The 16281-nt window shown below is 43.0% G+C and overlaps 1 protein-coding gene across 1 annotated transcript in view; it reads left to right on the top strand.

Moving 5' to 3' along the window:
- The window catches only part of pepd (peptidase D), a 113019-nt gene that overhangs the window by 75556 nt on the left and 21182 nt on the right, over positions 1-16281 (top strand). The gene's annotated exons all lie outside the window — the stretch shown is intronic.

Below are 16281 nucleotides of genomic sequence, written 5' to 3'. Positions count from 1 at the left end.
GTTTGGGAATACTGTTGGAAGGAGAAGCTGTTGGTGATGGGTAAATGAGGTGGTTTCATATTGTCAGCATGAACCAGAGAGCAGCTACCGGGAAGGTCTCTCAGTGATTTATTTATATATTCCCACTGGTTTACAATTGGTAGTTCTCTGGTGGGAATCATTACCTGTGTCTTGATCTTGATTTATATGTGTCAGATATGTTGATGAAAAAAGGTTTTAGGTGCAAATATTGTGCAAATTGAGATCCCTATTACTGATATTGAATCTGCCCTCATCCTACCCTGCTTGACTCTCCGTTTACCCTCCATTCAGGCTACAGTGTAGGCTTCAAAGGTTGTGGGATCATTCCAGAGATTGTGCGGTGACTCCAACCTAGTCCAACACTTGCACCACTGTATGCAGAGAATGCTGCACAGATAGAGGATGGCATATTTGTAAGTGACATTAAACGAAATGGCCATCTGTTCAGTTATACATGACAAGTCCTGCACCACTATTTAGGAAAAGCAGAGGAGTTTCCCCCTCCCACCGGCCTGAGCATTATTAATTATTCAACCCTTTTCAGTAGATCTGGCTCTGTACCTCATTGCTGTTTTTGTGATCTTGTAAAGGACTGAGCAGAAACCCTGTTCAGTATTTCTTGGTTAAAAATCACACAACACCAGGTTATAGTCCAACAGGTTTAATTAGAAGCACACTAGCTTTCGGAGCGTCGCTCCTTCTTCAGGTGATAGTGAAGGGCTCAATCCTAACACACAGAATTTATAGCAAAAATTTACAGTGTGATATAACTGAAATTATACATTGAAAGATTGATTGTCTGTTAAGCCTTCCATCTGTTAGAATACAGTGATAGTTTCACTTCTTTCATGTGTAAATCACAAAACCTTTTTTTAAAGTTGCATTCTCGGGTTAGCTGTTAACAATGGTGATAGCTAGACAATATGTTGAAGGTGTTAGCCCCCTGTGTTCTCTGTCTATGCCATGATGTTTAGATTGATTCTAATCTAAAAAGTGAGATAATGGAGTTCTACATGAATGCATGCAGTTTTTGAGCAAAGTACAATGTAACTCTGCAAGTACAAATTCACCCCACAAAATATGTGTGTATGTGGGTCTTTGTCTGTGTGTGTGTGTCTGTCTGGGTTGGGGGTTGTGAGTGTGAGAAAGTGTGTGTGTGGTGAGTGCAGAGTGTCTTAAGTCTGTGAGGGGGTGCATGTGAGTGTGTGTGTGTGTGTGTGCGCGCACAATGGTGGTCACCTGTAATGTGACATGAACCCAAGGTCCCGGTTGAGGCCCTCCCTATCGGTACCGAACTTAGCTATCAGCCTCTGCTCGGCCACTTTTCTCTGCTGCCTGTCCCGAAGTCCATCTTGGAGGGTGGTCACCAGAAGGTCCGAGGTTTGAACATCCTGGACCACTGAAGTGTTCCCCAACTAGAGGGGATCCCTCCTGTCTGTTATTTGTTGTGCGGTGCCCATTCATCTGTTGTTGTAGTCTTTGCTCGGTTTCCCCAATGTACCATGCCTCCGGGCATCCTTGCCTGCAATGTATAAGATAGACAACGTTGGCTGAGTCATAGGAGTACCTGCCATGTACAAGGTGGGAGGTGTCCCCATGTGTAATAGTGGTATCTATGACCACACTCTGATACGTCTTGCAGCGTCCACCATGACATGGTTGTACGGACGCTGCAAGACGTGTCAGAGTGTGGTCATAGATACCACCATTACACATGGGGACACCTCCCACCTTGTACATGGCAGGTACTCATGTGACTCAGCCAACGTTGTCTATCTTATACGTTGCAGGCAAGGATGCCCGGAGGCATGGTACATTGGGGAAACCGAGCAAAGGCTACGACAACGGATGAATGGGCACCGCACAACAATCAACAGACAGGAGGGTTCCCTCCCAGTTGGGGAACACTTCAGTGGCCCAGGACATTCAGCCTCGGACTTTCGGGTGACCATCCTCCAAGGTGGACTTTGGGACAGGCAGCAGAGAAAAGTGGCCGAGCAGAGGCTGATAGCTAAGTTCGGTACCGATAGGGAGGGCCTCAACCGGGACCTTGGGGTCATGTCACATTACAGGGGACCATCATTGCACTATACACACAGATATTCCAACGGACACACATACACACGGACACAGGTACACACAGACGCACGCGCGCACACCCCCACACACACACCCACACTCTCACATGCACCCCCTCACAGACTTGAGACACTCTGCACTCACTAACCACGCACACGCACACGCACACGCTTTCTCACACCCACAACCCCCAACCCAGACAGACGCACATACACAGTCAAAGACCCACATGCACACACACATTTTGTGGGGTGAATTTGTACTTGCAGGGTTACATTGTACTTTGCTCAAAAACTGCATGGATTCATATAGAACTCAGCTCAAAAGCTGCATGAATTTATATAAAACTCTATTATCTCACTTTTTAGATTAGAATCAATCTAAACATCAGGTCATAGACAGAGAACACAGGGGGCTAACACCTTCAACATATTGTCTAGCTATCACCATTGTTAACAGTTAACCCGAGAATGCAACTTTAAAAAAAAGGTTTTGTGATTTACTCATGAAAGAAGTGAAACTATCACTGTATTCTAACAGATGAAAGGCTTAACAGACAATCAGTTTTTCAATGTATAATTTCAGTTACATCACACTGTAAATATTTGCTATAAATTCTGTGTTAGGATTGAGCCCTCCACTATCACCTGATGAAGGAGCGTCGCTCCGAAAGCTAGTGTGCTTCCAATTAAACCTGTTGGACTATAACCTGGTGCTGTGATTTTAAACTTTGTACACCCCAGTCCAACACCAGCATCTCCAAATCAGTATATCTTGGGTTGTGTGTTTTTGATTAGAGTGCTGCTTTTCAATTCTGATATCCAGTTTCCTAGTATACTTGGGTTACTTGTTGACAATAGACGTGACGTGTTTGCTAATGAGTTACTTGCTAATTAAAAGCCAGAGCAGTTAGAATAACAGCACAATTGCATTCATTCACGATCAAACCCCCGCGCCCTCGCTTCCCTGGAAAAAGCTGCTGATTGGAGCCTGTTGCTGCATCATTAATGGGGTGACTGTGGCTTTGTGCTGCACATCTGGCTGTGGAATAATGCCCTGAATGTTGATCATTTGCATCAACACCTCATGCTGCGGTTGATAAGGGAGATGGTTAGGAACACTCGATCAGTTTGTTTTTTTTATTGTTTTCTCTCCTGAAGTCTGGCTGTGGCCAGCATTCTGTTCCACGTGATCAAGATCAATGTAGCTTGTGAGAATGCAAAGCACGAATCAGCTGTGAGAATTTCAGATTTGGGTAAAGCTGACTTTAATGAGAGACAGACTGTCCACTGTAACCTGGAAAAATATGCTCATGGGTAAAACGACTGAAGGACAGGGAAGGATGACTAAAGAAACATTTAAAGCGACACAAATATAACCCTGTGAGGGGAAAGCTTCACTTCACAGAAGAGAACAGCCATGGACAATTAAAAAGATAAGGGACAGCATAATACAGTCATAGTGGTACAGCATGGAAATGGGTCCTTCAGCCCAACTCATCCCTGCTAACCAACTTTCCAAAACTAAACTATCACCTGATGAAGGAGCGTCGCTCCGAAAGCTAGTGTGCTTCCAATTAAACTAAGCTTTTTTAGGTATGTGCAAGGCAAAAAAATGGTTAGGACTAAAATTGGGCCCTTGAAGACAGAAACAGGGGAATATATAACGGGGAACAAAGAAATGGCAGAAGAATTAAGTGGGTACTTCAGATCTGTGTTCACTGGGGAAGACACAAGCAATCTCCCTGAGGTAACAGTGGCTGAAGGACCTGAACTGAAGGGAATTTATATTTGCCAGGAATTGGTGTTGGAGAGACTGTTAGGTCTGAAGGTTGATAAGTCCCCAGGGCCTGATGGTCTACATCCCAGGGTACTGAAGGAGGTGGCTCGGGAAATCGTGGATGCGTTGGTGATTATTTTCCAGAGTTCGATAGATTTGGGGTCGGTTCCTGAGGATTGGAGGGTGGCTAATGTTATACACTTTTTAAGAAAGGTGGGAGAGAGAAAGCAGAAAATTATAGACCAGTTAGTCTGACCCCAGTGGTGGGAAAGATGCTGGAGTCTATTATAAAGGATGAAATTACGGCACATCTGGATAGTAGTAACAGAATAGGTCAGAGTCAGCATGGATTTATGAAGGGGAAATCATGCTTGACTAATCTTCTTGAATTTTTTGAGGATGTAACTCTGAAGATGGACGAGGGAGATCCAGTAGATGTAGTGTCCCTGGACTTTCAGAAAGCTTTTGATAAAGTCCCACATAGGAGGTTAGTGAGTAAAAATAGGGCGCATGGTATTGGGGGCAAAGTACTAGATTGGATTGAAAGTTGGTTGGCTGATAGGAAACAAAGGTTAGTGATAAACGTCTCCATTTCGGAATGGCAGGCAGTGACCAGTGGGGTACCGCAGGGATCAGTGCTGGGACCGCAGCTTTTTACAATATATGTTAATGATATAGAAGATGGTATCAGCAATAACATTAGCAAATTTGCTGATGATGCAACGCTGGGTGGCAGGGTGAAATGTGATGAGGATGTTCGGAGATTACAGGGTAACCTGGACAAGTTAGGTGAGTGGTCAGATGCATGGCAGATGCAGTTTAATGTGGATAGATGTATGGTTATCCACTTTGGTGGCAAGAACAGGAAGGCAGATTACTACCTAAATGGAATCAAGTTAGGTAAAGGGGCAGTACAGAGAGATCTGGGTGTTCTTGTACACCAGTCAATGAAGGTAAGCATGCAGGTACAGCAGGTAGTGAAGAAGGCTAATAGCATGCTGGCCTTCATAACAAGAGGGATTGAGTATAGAAGCAAAGAGGTTCTTCTGCAGCAGTACAGGGCCCTGGTGAGACCACACCTGGAATACTGTGTGCAGTTCTGGTCTCCAAATTTGAGGAAAGACATTCTGGCTATTGAGGCAGTGCAGCGTAGGTTCACGAGGTCAATACCTGGAATGGCGGGATTACTTTACACTGAGAGACTGGAGCGACTGGGCTTGTACACCCTTGAGTTTAGAAGACTGAGAGGGGATCTGATTGAGACATATGAGATTATTAAAGGATTGGACACTCTGGCAGCAGGAAACATGTTTCCGCTGATGGGTGAATGCCGAACCCGAGGACACAGCTTAAAAATACGGGGTAGACCATTTAGGACAGAGATGAGGAGAAACTTCTTCACCCAGAGAGTGGTGGCTGTGTGGAATGCTCTGCCCCAGAGGGCAGTGGAGGCCCAGTCTCTGGATTCATTTAAGAAAGAGTTGGATAGAGCTCTCAAGGAAAGTGGAATCAAGGGTTATGGAGATAAGGCAGGAAGAGGATACTGATTAAGGATGATCAGCCAGGATCATATTGAATGGTGGTGCAGGCTCAAAGGGCAGAATGGCCTACTCCTGCACCTAATGTCTATTGTCTAAACCTGTTGAACTATAACCTGGTGTTGTGTGATTTTTAACTTTGTACACCCCAGTCCAACACCGGCATCTCCAAATCATAAACTAGTCCCATTTGCCTGCGTTTGGCCCATATCCCTCAACCTTTCCTATCCATAAACCTGTCCAAATGTCTTTTAAATGTTGTAATTGTACCTGTGTCTACTACTTCCTCTGGCAGCTCATTCCATACACACTCCATCCTCTTTGTTAAAAAGTTGCCTCTTAGACCTCTTTTAAACCTTTCACCTTAGACATATGTTCTTTAGTTCTGGATTACCCCACCCTGGGGAAAAGATCTTGACTACTTGCCCTATCCATGCCTGTCATGATTTTATAAGCCTCTGTAAGGTAACCCCTCAGTCTACAAATGCGTCAGGGAAAAAAACTCTCAGCCTATCCAGCCCGTCTTTATAACTCAAACTCTCCAGTCTCAGTAAATCCTTGTAAATCTTTTCCGCACCCTTTCCAGTTTAATAACATCCTTCAACAGCAGGGCAACTAGAACTGTATGCAGCACACCTAGTGTGGCCTCAGCAATGTCCTGAACACCTGCAATATGATGGCCCAACTCCTATACTCCATTCTGACTAACGAAGGCAAATATGCCAAATGCTGTCTTCACCACCCTGTTTACCTGTGAAACCACTTTCAAGGAGCTATGTACTTGAACGCCTAGGTGTCTCTGTTTGACAACATTTCCCAGGGCCCTATCATTAACTGTCTAAATCTTGCTCCAGTTTACCTTACCAAAATGTAACACCTCATTTTTTTTATCTAAATTAAACTCCATCTGCCACTCCTCAGCCCATTGGCCCGGCAATCAAAATCCCGTTATGCTCTTTGCTAACCACCTTCACTGTCCCCCAATGCCACCAGTTTTGTTGTCTTCCACAAAATGACCATGCGTGTTATATTTTCATCCAAATAATTTATATAAATACAACATAGAGGGCCGAAGGGCCTGTACTGTGCTGTAATGTTCAATGTTATATGTTAAATGACAATCAACAGTGGACCCAGCACCAATCCTTGTGGCACATGGCTAGTCAGAGACTTCCAGTCCAAACAACAGCCCTCTACCACCAACCTCTGTCTCCTACCATCAAGTCAATTTTATATCCAAATGGCTAGCTCTCCCATGTGATTTAACCTTACTAAGCAGTCTATTAGGAAGAACCTTGTCAGAGGCCTTCCTAAAGTCCGTGTAGATAAGTTACTGTTCTGCCGTCTTTAATCATCTTGCTCACATTTCAGAAAACTGCTTTCCCACGCAGAAATCAATGTGACACTCCCTAATCATACCTCCCACTTGAAAAACATGTAAATCCTTTCGCTCAGAATCCTTTCCAACAACCTACCGACCACTGACATCAGACACACTGGTCTGTAATTCCCTGGCTTTTCCTTGCGGCCTTTCTTAACTAATGACACAACATTTACCACTCTCCTGGCTTCTGGTACAAAGAAAGGACTTACAAAAATGTCAAAAACCAGCACAGGTCCTGCCGAATGGGAAAAGCACAAAGGTGAGCAAAGGACAGCTTCTAAGACCTACCAAAAGGGTTTTTGAGAAGAAACTTAGCAGGTCCATCAAAATCAATAAAAAGAATTGTTACAGTTACGTAAAGGGAAAGTAGGTGATCAGGGACAATGATGACCCATTAATGACTGAAAGTGGGCACATTGTCAATGACTATGAGGAAATGGCAGACAAGTTGAATAGATACTTTGCCTCTGTATTTACAATAGAAACGCTGGTAGATAAACTATTCCCACAGGGTGGGGGATTCTAAAACTAGGGGGCACAGTCTGAGAATTAGGGCCACACTGTTCCGGCAAGAAGTTCAGACTGGAGCCCTCTGGCCAATGGTGTGCCGCAAGGATTGGTGCTGGGGCCACTGGGCCCACAAATGGGAGTAGAGGTTTAGAACTCTCTTCCATAAAAGGCAGTTAATGCAGGATCAATTGTAAGTTTTAAGTGAGAGATAAATATTTGTTAAGCAGAGGTTCAAAGGCTAGAATTAGGCTGGAGATCAGCCATGATCTTATTGAATGGGGGAACAGGCTCAAGGGGCTGAATGGCCTACTCCTGTGCCTGCATTCCTCCATCCCTTTGTTCCTCAACCAAAGGCATCCTTCATGGATGAACTGGCAACTTTGGCCTGGCAAGAGATTTATTTTGAAGTCCTGTGGAAGTCTGATGCTCGAATGTAATGTTATAATCTTTAAGAAACAGAGACCCAGAAATCGGGACACCTGTCAGCTGTGGTTTAACATGATCATGAGTTCATAACTGACTCCTGTGACCGAAACCCACAGCTTTAGACAGATCTGCTCAGAGTGGTACTGAGGATGAGATTTTAAACCAAAGCCTCAACTACCCTACTTAGTGGATATGAAAACCCTCAGGGTATTGTTCTGATGAGGAGGCCAGTGGGGGTGGATATCTCCAGGCTCCTAGCCAATGTTTATCCTTCAATCAACATTAGTAGAAGGGACGACAAGCTCTTGTAGCTGACTGAGGGAGGATCCCAGGTTGCTGACTGCTGTGATGGGAGAGTGGACTACAGCGGTTTAGTTGCTGTGTTTCTTTAATAGAAATTGAATGTACTCCCACCAGAGCCAGTTTACAGAACCTGTCACCACTCAGTACTCTTGTTTGCAGCCTTTCAGCTCTGTTCAATTCTCAATTAATTGTTGACTGCTGATATAATTGGGAGGAAGTAACCGAGAGAGGATGGTCACAAGGGAATTGAATGACAATGTTCCCCTGAGACTCCACCTTGTGTTACTCAGGTCTCTTCTGATATCCATTTAGTTCCCTTTACAGCCCGGGAGGTTGGCATGTCAGTAAAAGGAGGGAACAAAGAAATTACATTTCCGTAGCATCTTTGGTGAACTTGGGACACTTCAGAAGTGTTTTTAAAGGTAATAAAGTAGTTTTGGAAGTTTGTCAGTCGTGATGTCAGAAATGCAACAACCATTTTGTACCCAACGTATACCCACAAGCAGAATGTGATAACAATCAGATAGTCAGTGTTTTAAATGTTGGTCCAGGAGTGATGCCCACAGACTGAATCCTTGCTGTCCTATTGTAATGTGCGGAGGCTTTGGTTGGATGTGTTGCTGTTGGTAGGGAGAGTTTGCTGTTTCAGAGGGTGGAATAGTCTAGCTGAGGAGAGATCCAGGAGAGCAACGTTATGGTTACGAGTGCAGTAATGCACGCTGTTTACTGCATCAGTATTCATAGAATCCCAGTTGGGATCATTGCGGAAACAGGCCGTTCAGCCTGTTGAGTCGTCTGGACCAACTGAGTATTTCACCCAAAAGCCAAAGCCACACCCACACCCACACCCTATCCCTGTAACCCCACATTTTCCATGGCTAACCCACCTAGCCTGCACAGCTCTGAACATTAGAGACTGTTTCACCTAGCCCCCATATCTTCAGATTGTGGGAGGAAACTGGAGCACCCAGAAGAAACCTACGCAGACACACAGAGAATTTGCAAACTCTACATAGAAACCACACAATCGTAATCTGGAGATTATTACCTCAAGCAATGTGCAAATTGACATAGGATAGATAAAATTATGGGAGAAATAAGCTCATGGGGCCCTGGCACCAGCCCTGGGGAAAGAGAGCTGTTCTGTTGAACCGTGCTCTGACCAGTGCATAACTAAGTTTGTCGATGATCCTGTAAATTAATTAGTGAAGAGAGGATCCCATTGAAACCTCAAAAAGTAATGAGAATGCCCAGGTCTTCAGAGTAGTGAAAAAGCAATTGTAATAAAAGTGTGACAGGTGGGGTGGAAAATAACAACAGTAGACTACAGCAGAATAATGGTGAAAATGGTGAAGGTTAAGGAGCTTGACAAATGCAGCTTGCATTCAGGCATCAAGGTAGGTGATTGACACAAACTGGAATAAATTATTATAGCAAATAGGGGATAGCTATTAAGGAGACCTGGTTACAGGGTGGCTAAGAGTGAGAATTCTGTTCAAGGACATTGTGTTCCAGAAGATTAACACACAGGCCAAGATGGTCTGGTCACTTTCTTATTAAAGGCAGGTATGATAGTGTGGTGACTAGGGATATAGGTGCAATACCAGATGTGACTGGGTAGAAATAAGGAATAACAAGGGAAAAAAGTCATAGTTGGATGCTGTCTGTAGGCCCTCAAAGAGTTGCCTCACCGTAAGAGTTGAAAAGGGTGGTGCTGAAAAAGCACATCAGGTCAGGCAGCATCTGAGGAGCAGGAGAATCGACGTTTCGGGCATAAGGCCTTCATCAGGACATTCCCGATGAAGGGCTTATGCCTGAACCACTGGCTCTCCTGCTCCTCAGATGCTACCTGACCTGATGTGTTTTTTCAGCACCACCCTTTTCAATTCTGACTTTCCAGCATCCGCAGTCCTCATTTTCTCCTGGTTGTCCCACGGTATGGGAAATGCTGAAAGTGTAGAAGGACGCCATAATTGTCATGGGTGGTTGTAATCTGTATTTGAACTTGACAAATCAGAAGGGCAAGGTTGATGTGGAAGATGAATTTGTAGAGTCCCTCAGGGATTATTTCTTTAGAACAGTATATACACGATCTATTCAGAAACAGGCTAATTTAGAACTAGTAATGTGTAATGATGGAGGATTAGTAAGAGACCTTGCAATTAAGAATCCTCTGGGACGCAACAATCACAATGCAGACAGTCCCTGGGGTATAAATGGGTTCTCTTCTTAAATATGCTCGCACATTGATTTGTATGCAAGTCAGAACACAATACAATAAAGTACAATATAAAACAGCTATTCAGAAGTATCTGCACACATCTGCATATCAGATCTTTCAAATTAATATTAATGTGTGTTCTTGTTCATCATTACAAGCACTCTTAAGTCAGATATTCGTAAATCAGGAACCCTCTGTAGAATAGAATTTCAAATTCAGTTTCAGGGAGAGTTAACTCTGATCACAAACCAATGTTTGGAGTGTCTTGCTGGAAAAGCACAGCAGGTCAGGCCCGAAACATTGATTCTCCTGCTGCTCGGATGCTGCCTGACCTGGTGTACATTTCCAGCAACACACACTCGACTCTGATCTCCAGTATCTGCAGTCCTCACTTTCTCCTTCACAAATCAATGCCTTCACCTTCCATAGGGCCAATTACAAAGGTATGCAGAAAGAGCTATCTAATGCAGGCTGGAAAAATAGACTAAGGGGAAAGTTAGTTAGGAGAGAGTAAGGACGGCAGATGCTGGAGATCAGAGCTTAAAAATGTGTTGCTGGAAAAGCGCAGCAGGTCAGGCAGCATCAAAAGAGCAGGAGAATCGACGCTTCGGGCATAAGCCCTTCTTCAGGAATAAGAGGAAAGTTAGTGTCAGACATTCAAGCAGATATGCCCTAACTCTCCACAAAGATTTATTCTGGTCAAAAAGGACTCCGTGAGATGGGTTGGTAAACAAAGGTGATCGAGGAGAGTATCCAGTTAATATAATGTGGCAATACCTTGTAGCAGACCAGAGGGTGAGAAATTTTCTTTTAGATAACAGCAGCTGATAACTAAAAATCTAAGCGGGAGAAAATTGATTGTGAAAGTAAAATGGCAAGAAATATCAAAACAGCCAACAAGTATTTCGACAGGTATCTAAAAAGAGAACAGCTAAAGTGAATGTGGGATGGAGGTGGTGTCAGGGAATTAATAACAACAACAGGAATGTGGCAGCTAATGTAAACTAATACTTTGCGTCTAGAAACATTCCAAAGGTAACATATAATCAAGGTGCTAATGACAGCAAAAGATCTTGGAATAGTCTCTATTACAAAGGACAAAGCATTTGACAAACTAGTGAGCCTGAAGGCTGCATGGCTGTATCCGAGGGTTTTAAAGGAAGTGGTTGCAGAGATCATGGAGGCATTGGTCAAAATATTTCCAAACTGACTGGGTTTCAGGTGGGTTCCAACGGATTGGAAAGCCATAATTTAACACCTCTATTCACAAAGGGACAGAGACAGAAAACCAGAATCTATCAGTCGGCCTAACATCTTTTGTTGGAAAACCGCTAACATTCATTATTAAGGAAGATTAAGCTCTTTGAAAAAGCTTCATGCAATCAGAGTTGGCTTGCTTTGTGCAAGGGAAATTCTGTTTGACTAACTTACCAATGTTCTCTGAGGATTCAACAAGCAGAGTTGATAAAGGGGAACTGGTAGTTGTATTGTCATTGGATTTTGAGAAGTCATTTGAGAAGATGCTACATAAAGATTTATTGTGCAAGATGGGAGCTCATGGTGTTGGAGACAATTGAGGATTGGTCAACAGTGTCTTTTTCAGGTTGCAAAGATGTAACTAATGGAGTGCCAGGGGGATCGGTCCTCAGGCCTTTACCATCTATAATAATGACCTGGAAGAGAGGACAAAATGTAATGGGTCCAAATATGCTGCTGATAACAAAGGTGGGAGGGCATGTTGTGATGATGAGATAAGGAATCTGCAAGGGGATAGAGAGAGTTTGAGTGAACCTTTAGCAGATAGTGTTTCATGTTGGAAAGTGTGAGCCCGTGGGTTTTGGTAGGAAGAATCAAAAAACAGTATTATTCAAATAGACCCCAGAAATATGCAACACAGAGGCATCTGGGTGTCTGTGTGTGTGGGACAAAAACTAACTGTCATTGCAGTAACTAATTAAGATGACAATGGAATTTTGGCCTTTCTTGCTCAGGGTTTGGAACATAAAAAGGAGAAATCTTGTTATAATTGTACAGGGTGTCCTGTGTACTGGCATCTGGACTACTGTGAATTTAAGGAAAATGTACTGCCATTGGAGGCAGTTCAAAGGAAATGAACGAGACCGATTTCTGGACTATTGCAACCATTAGTCAGGCTAGGCCTTTATTCATTAGTGTTTAGAAGAATGAGGGGTAAGTTTTTATTTTGAAACATATGAATTTTTGAGGATCAGTGTTGGGAAGATGTTTCCACTAATGGGTTAATCTCAAGCTATGGAAGGAGTTACAGAATAAGGGAGCACTCATTTAAAACTGAAGATATTTTTGAGTGTAGTGAATGTGTGGAATTCTCTCTACCCTAGAGTGTTGTGGAGGCTACATCACTGAAAGTATTTAAAGGAATGACTAGATTTTGGAACGATCGGTGAGTTAAAGTCCACCGTGAGCTGCACCGAAGAGGTGCTGAGGTCTGTCATAGATCAGCGACGATCTTGGTGAGTGACAGGCAGGATTGAGATACCACTAGGCCTGAGCCTCCAATCTCTAATGTTTTTATGTCCTTGTACGTGAAGCACAAAGTTGGCATTCTGCTGCGGCTAGCAATTGGGGAGGTAAAGGATTGGAATGGAAGAGTAAGTTAGTTTTATGCTGCATTTGTATAACTTTCGATCCAGTCAGTACTCCTGAGATGCTGTGCACACCTTTGGGTTACTGAGTTCAGGGTCGGGGCTGGTGAAGCTTCCCCTCGGCTGATTCCTGAGTTAAGTTTTGAGGAGAATTTGAGTACAATCATCTTGATGTCTGGAGCTGATCAGAATGAGAACGGGTTTATTTGAGAGTTTGACAGGGTAAATGCTGAGAATTATTTCCCGGTTTGAGTGCTGTCATCTTTTGGATAAGGGGTAGGCCAGTTAATCCTAAAATGAGATTTTTCTTCATTTGGGGTCATGGGTCGTGGGAATGCTGCACCTGAGGGAGCTCTGGAGGTCTCCTCATGAGTATGTTTATTACTGACATCTACACAAATTTTAAATGCTAAAGGAATTGTTATACAAGGATAGATTAGGAACATAGTTAAAAATCACACAGCACCAGGTTATAGTCCAACAGGTTTAATTGGAAGCACACTAGCTTTCAGAGCGTCGCACCTTCATCAGGTGATAGGAGCGGCACTCCAAAAGCTAGTGTGCTTCCAATTAAACCTGATGGACTACAACCTGGTGCTGTGTGATTTTTAACTTTGTACACCCCAGTCTAACACTGGCATCTCCAAATCAGGTTAGGAACATGGCATTGTGTTAGAAAATAAGATGTCACTTTACCAACTGATGAAACAGGATCAACAGAACGAATGGCCTCCTACTGTTCCTCTTTTCTTTTACTCATTCAAAGTTATGGGTGTCACCATCTGGGCCAGCAGTTATTGCCCAGGCAAAGGTGGTGGTTAGGTGTTGCCTTGAACTGCCTCAGTCTCTGATGAAAGATGGAAGAATATCTTCTAATGATTCTGAAAATCCTCATAGCTTGAGTGTTTTTGAGCCTTTTATTGTTTTTCAGTTACTGCTTGTAGTATGTCAGCCATTGGAGGATCTAACTTGGCCCATAACCTAAGCCCCACATCTATGTCAACTGGTGGATTCGGATTCAAATTCCATTCCTTATGAAATGAAGACAAGCATTTCCAGTGCAGAACTGATTAGCGGCAGTGCCGAGGGTGGGCCGCACTGTCGCAGGGGCAGCGCTGAGGGATTTGATGTTGCTGGCCAGTAGACCATTCCTCATACTTCTGACCTGCACAGTTGAATGTTGAAGTTCCATAGCAAAGCGCATAGTTATCCTGGCCAGTATTTGTCCCAAAGTCAGCAATAGATCTTTCATCTGGTTACTGATTGTTGTTCTTTGTTCCTTTTACAATCAAAATGGCTGCCAGATTTGCACAAACGTCAGTCAGATGTCTCTTCAAAGCTGTTTTGCACTTTTACACTGGTCCTTGGAATGATATTCTCTGCTATGTTGTCCTTCACGACATAGACGTTTACCCAGCTGAGTGTTCACTTGTGCCTCTGCCTATGACTATAATGTAATCAAAACAAAAATGTTGGAAACATTCAGGTCAGCATACTGTGAAAAATAGGATTAGTGTTTCAGGTTGAGGGCTTATGATTAAAGTTCATGCAGTTGAATTGTTAACTCTTTTTCTCTCTTCCTGAAATTATCTGACCCATTGAAGATTTCCAACACTTTCTGCTTTTTGATCCCTGTTTAATTGATGTGGTCTCTTGCTGACCTGAGCCTTCTGCTGTGAAAGCAGATTTTCTCTATTTCTTTAATAAAAATCATTCACCATTAGGTCGGTCCTCCTTCTTTTCTCTAATGTGGACACACCCAGATTCTGCAGTCTCTTTACATAATTGAAGTCCTGCCTCCCTGAAACCAACCTAGCACATTGTCTTTGCATCTTTTCCAAGATGTTGACATCATTTATGAAATGTGGTGCCCAGAATCGAGTGCAGTATTTCAGCTGCGTATTGGTCTGTTTGGTTTCACCTTGCTGCCTTTGAGTGTGTGTCAAGGAATCACTGTCTGTTCTGGAGAGCTAACTGAAGTATTTTGACATTTCAGCTGCCAGTTGTGATGTTTGGTGATTGAAGCAATCTATTAGAGTCAAGGCAAGAATGTTGTTGATAGATGAACAGAATTAATTGAATGCGTTAACCACATAAAGCTAAATCCACCATGATTAATTGAACATCAGACATTATTCTTGCTGCCAGGGTCAGAATCTTTTCAAGGATGATTGACAGCCTCTCATTACTGATTTGGAATTCATTGAAATTAGTCTACAGGATTGTTGTTCTCCATTTGATTGTTTTGTGTATCGTGGGAGGGTTAGATTATGACTGCAGTTTAGTAAGAGCAATTAGTATTCTTGAGATTTCAAACCTTTACCCTGCTGAATAAACAGGCTCTGTACAATTATAGACTCAGTAACTCTTACCTTGCTGAATAAACAGTGACTGTATACACTTATAGCATTAGTGACAGTTGACTGAATGAAGTGATTTTGTGTTATGTGGTGAGTGACCTTTACCTTCCTGAATAATCAGTAAACTGATGGAAAAAATGCATTTGGATCATTTTTCACACAATTTCACTTGGAAGAATTTTATGAGCAGCCATTATTCTGTTGGCGAGTAGGGCAGTTAAGACTATTCCTATGAACAATAATGAGATGAGCAATTAACAAGTCTGTGCATGTGGTGTTGGCTGTCAGTGCACTCCCAGATGTCCCTCCAATCCAATCTCGAGCTTCAAAGTGAACGGATTTCTTCACTACATTTAATTCAATTCTACTATGATGGATTTTGGTCTACCATGACTCAAAGTTATTGTACAGTTCAGTTGAAGTAATTAAAGGATTGGATTAGTTCTTGTATTTGGGATCTGTTTTTAAAGCTGTGTGCTCAGGATCTGTAGAAGGTGACTCAGGGCTTCGCTGTAGATGGTTAAGTACATTACAGTGTGGGCCGATGGTTGGCTAATTACTTCCTTATTCCAATCCTTCCATCAAGTGACTCTATACAATCACCATCTGTTTGACTGTACAGCTGAAATGTAAAATTCACTGACTACTGGAAATCAAAAGGGAACAGAATTAGCAATTTGACAGCTTATCAATTAACCAATTGTGACAGCTTCACAAGCCTCGTGTAACCGAAACAGTCACCATAATGCAGCATGTTCATGATTAACCAGTTCATCGGTTTTGGTGATATTGGGTTGTGGCAGGGCACTGAAATCATAGAGAATCTATGACACAGAATGGAACTATTCAGCCCATCATCTCCGTGCTGGGAATGGAGAGCTCTCTAGTCTGATTCCACATTCTTATACTCAGTCTGTAGCCCCATGGCTATTGAACCAGACCTGCGCGTTATCTTTAAATGTCGTCGGAGTATCTGTCTATCATATGATAGAGTTGCATGTCCCTTCAATCTTCTGTGTGACAACATCTTTCTTCA

Source organism: Chiloscyllium punctatum, chromosome 26, assembly GCF_047496795.1.
Source record: "Chiloscyllium punctatum isolate Juve2018m chromosome 26, sChiPun1.3, whole genome shotgun sequence".
NCBI lineage: Eukaryota > Metazoa > Chordata > Chondrichthyes > Orectolobiformes > Hemiscylliidae > Chiloscyllium > Chiloscyllium punctatum.
Note: the sequence above shows the minus strand (reverse complement) of the source record. Positions and strands in the feature narration are given on the sequence as shown.